Genomic DNA, 4,474 nt, shown 5'->3' with positions numbered 1-4,474 from the left:
ATGCGGTTGCGAGAGTGTTGTGTAGCAGCCAATAGAGTCCACCCCCAAGTGTCTGATATTCTAGTGACTAGATATGGCTCTTTTCCCTATTGAAGTAGTCTATGAGAATTATAGCAGTTTTATTAGCCAGCAGACCAAAATCATGAGTCAGATTACATGTCGGTAGCACAAATGGTAATGACGAGTAACTTGTCAAAGCTATGGAAAACCCTAACCCTCATATGACAGGTTACTCGTCATTACCATTTGTGCTACTGACATGTAATCTGACTCGTGATTTTGGTCTGCTGGCTAATAAAACTGCTATGAGCACTTTACAAACAGAGGTCTTCAACCCTGCTTCTGGGAGCCCGCTGTCCTGCAGAGTTTAACTACAACCTTAATCAAACATACCTGAACCAGTTAATCAAGGTCTTTAGGATCACCTGAAAAATCACAGGCAGGTGTGCTGACATAGGGTGTAGATAAAGTTGCAGAAGGGTGTGTCCCTGGGAGCAGGGTTGAAGACCTAGGTGCCAAAACATAGCGATTCAAATACATTCACTCATTGTAAAGAGGCTAAATGTAAGCTAAAATCCAAGGGAAAAAAGATTTCTCTATTTTGATGCTACAGCGGTACACATCATAGGGGTCACATGTAAGTCTACAATAAATAAATCTAGACAGCACGTTTACTGACATTGAGCACAAGTCCTATTTTCATTCTGGAGACACTTTACCAGTTCTCATCGTTCATGGTACTGACAGCTTACTGTGACAGAGCTCTAGCCATGATGAGTGGCAGACAGGAGACTGCTGGAGACTATCGCCTATGCCCCAGAGAGCTGCCAGACATGGCTTCCTATCAAGCAGGCCGGAAGTAAGCCGAGTGTGTCAACACAGCACCGCACACCTCACTCATCCAAGCGCTAATGGATGAAGACGCCGCAGCTGTCCTCAGAGAGGGAAAAAGAGGAAAACACATAGTGAACATTAAACTCAGTTTCCCAGCAAGCCTAGTTGTTCTGCTCCAAAACAACAAGTAGTACGACAACAAGACAAATCATTACTGACAGACAGATACCCAGGTGAGTTCTAATAGGAATCAACCACTTGTTGTTAGCCTCTACAGTCACCTGAAATGACTTTGGGGTTCAGACAACATCTGAATGATTTTAGGCTAGCGTTCATCATGACTTCCTCAAAGTAGATAAACGATTCTGAGGTGATTCCTGTTACAGCTTGTGCAACTGTCCCTTCTCTCACTTTCCAGATGATGTCATTGCTGTAGAGTGATAGCAATACTTTTAAACTTCAGATGGACTACAGAAATGGAAGGATGAAGAATCCAATAATCAAGTGTCAGGGTGAGCAGTAAATCAAGCTTTACCCAAAAGAACCAGCATGGAATTTTCGGACAAAGACTTGACGGCTTTGGATTGGCTTCCCTTGTGTGACTTAATTAGCGGCACAGGCCAAGCTCAATGAAGCATCTCTCTGGGACTTTCTGAGTGGAGGTGCGAAAATCTGGGTCAGTGGGGCTGGGAGAATGTTGAAGTTTTCGTGCCAGGGGTCTGAGCTTCCTCTCGCACTGTCAACCACTGACAGCCTCCACGATAAGACAGGGACAAACCTTGGCCCTGGATACTGCAGCTGGCTGGCTCAGTTAGCATTCCCATCAATTCCCTCTAATCCTGGTATTTAACTCTGTCCCCTGCCCTACCAAACCAGAGACCAGCTACATTCCTTTGCTAGCACACCAGGGCACTATATTTGAACAGAGAGCTACTCCCATAAAGGCCTAGCAACAATTTGCACAATTGCATCGGAACGACCAAAGTCCCATCCTACTGACGAGGCCATGCAAAGGAATGGTGCTAATTACATGTCATCACTTGTTCTTTTTTGGGCCACCTCTTGTTCATTCTGTCTCTCCACCATTCACAGTTTATCTTTACCCTTTTAGTTTCCCACGTAAGCTGGGGTTTGCTCACATTAACTGATCCCTGCTTCAATTATGCTGCAACCTGTCCACAGAAAACCCTCATCATGTGTACCACAGGTTACAACCTGAAAGTGATCCATCACCTGCTGATCCCATACGTTTCGGCAGCAAGGGCCATTTCTGACAAGGCAGTTATTAGCGACACAGTCTACGCAAGGTAATTAACCACAATACAGCCTTGCAACATTTGTTCCGAATGGTTCCCCATCACCAGAGAAGCCATTTTCTCTCATTCTCAAGGTCAGATGGATGAGATGGCCCACCGTGCCACTGGAACCTGACAACAGGGTGCTGCAATTACTGCTGTCCTTGATATTTAATGGGGAATGAGTGCAGTAACCTTTAGTGTTTGCTTGCGAGACCCCCCTTCTCCCCAGCTTTCCCCTCCTCTGACTCTCTCTCTCTCCTCCGTGGAGTGGTCACAAAACAGAAGGATCACTTTGGAAAGACATGTGAAGTGTGTTTGCGTGCCAGGCGGTGCCGTGGGAGCAAGGGAGTGTGTATGCACACACACATACACTCACAGACGCTGCCAAATGGATGCATGTCAATGCTGTTTGGGTTGACAAGGGACTTGCTTGTGGGCCAGAGGGTAGAAAGAAGTGCAAAAGTAAAAATAGTCAATCTCCTCTGCTAACTCTGCACTGGCGATGCAAAGAATTTGACACATTTTTCATCAAACTGTAAAACATCTTTAGATTGCATTGTAAGGTCAGTGTACACTGCAGGGGTAAATGTACTAGAGACTTGTAGAGAGAATTGTACTTGAAAGAAAGTTCCACAGTGTTACCATGGTCACGTGGACGCTACTGGTACTAAGATGATATTCTTTCAAGTACCTTACCTTTCAAATACAGGGGCATATTTTAAACCCTATCAGAATTACTGTAGGTGATGTAACGTGATGTAACAGCAGTAGACCTAACTCTTTTGCTGAGGGGCAGGCAAGTGTGCGCTAGCTATAACATAATTACTATTCACCAATTGCGTTACTTCTCCTGGTGCAACCGGTTAACAGGTTATTCTACTTGGGTCTTAAATTTGTCATTTTATGTGATTGGGTACTATTTAAAATCTAATGTTTACTCTTAAAAGATAATGGAGTGTTATACATACAGAGTACCGCTGGTACTGCAGTAAGGGATTAAATCAGTACCTGATTTAGTTTCTTCGTAAATCATTAATGTTGACTATGACATTGTGTTTCTGTCAGCTAATACATTTAAATTAATGTAGTTAATTATACAATTTGGGCATCTGACAAGCACATATGCATACAATATAATGTGCATTGTGTTTTTGACGCCGCTTATAACACAGCTAACAGCTAATTAACGTTCATGAACCCAATCAGAAGCGACTGTATTGCACACTGCCAGTGTTTAGGCAATTTAATGACAATGACAAATGACAATTTACTCAGTCCCTAGGTGAAGGAGAAAAACTCTACACCATCTTCAATCTAAATACCTTCAGAGATAATACTGACAGACAAATCCATGGAAAATCTTGTCTGACATCACCGCTCTTAGTCAAACGGATACCACGTACAATGTGAGTATTACGAAACAAAACATGTTCTCCAAGTAGTTGCTTTTCTCCTGTGCTAAATTCTAAGTTGGAACCGAGCCACAGTATGCAGAATGTTTGACAACTTTAAAGATCCATCCCTCATTTTTGTACATTTCTAGAGTACTCTGCGAAAGACAGCTAAGAAAAATTCCCTTAATATCCCGCAGAAATGAGAAGTGCATTATATAACAGTGGCTTACCTTCTAACATCACCATATGCTGTGAGTGTTTACTTTAGCACATGTTTTCTCTGAATCCACAGGCATGAACACATAAAGATAGAGAATGATGATCAATGTTCCCAACATTCCTGGGCATCATTTTCGTCATGCTCCACTGTGAACATACAGCCATGCAATTAATAACGTCAAACATGTATGTCTTATCTTTTTCACGCCATGTGTCAGTCGGGTAGCCATCACAGTGATGAATGTTTTACGATGGGACCTCTGTTTGATGTACATCTCATGCCCAGGACTGGATGAAATGTGCTTGATAGACGTTGTTGTTTTCACACTGCAACCATTTCTGAATGACCGGAAAAAAAGAAAAACATTGAAATTCAATCTAAAAAAAACAAAATATGTATTTGTATTTTTAAACCATATTAATATGTGGTTTAAAATATTATTAAGAATGTTCAGTTTTCAACACAATGGATATTTTTATTCAGACCTTTTGCTGCTTGTCTGAACAAAGCCATGTGGTTTCTTTACAAGATAAGGGAATTTTATCAGGTAATAAAAATAATCATTATTATTGTTATTATACTTCACCTCAATGTAAATACATGACAGCAATTATGATGTAATTACCGGTAAAGGTAAAACCACATGTGAAGTGATGTGAAGGGAATAATACATTCAAATGAAATCAATGACTTCTTCCCCATTTTGCTATCTTTTGGTTTTCTGCTCA

General features: G+C 41.7%; 1 long non-coding RNA gene across 1 annotated transcript; it reads left to right on the top strand.

Annotated features, from left to right (window-relative positions):
- The first annotated feature begins 514 nt into the window (after positions 1-514).
- Positions 515-4,027, top strand: LOC107557567 (uncharacterized). The gene is made up of 3 exons (XR_001605409.1): positions 515-637; positions 3,408-3,538; positions 3,819-4,027. It is a non-coding gene; the product is annotated as an uncharacterized lncRNA (long non-coding RNA).
- Positions 4,028-4,474: the final 447 nt, after the last annotated feature.

The sequence above is a fragment of the Sinocyclocheilus grahami genome, unplaced genomic scaffold, assembly GCF_001515645.1.
Source record: "Sinocyclocheilus grahami isolate Dianchi unplaced genomic scaffold, SAMN03320097.WGS_v1.1 scaffold608.1, whole genome shotgun sequence".
Lineage (NCBI taxonomy): Eukaryota > Metazoa > Chordata > Actinopteri > Cypriniformes > Cyprinidae > Sinocyclocheilus > Sinocyclocheilus grahami.
This window is presented reverse-complemented; position numbering and strand designations above follow the sequence as displayed.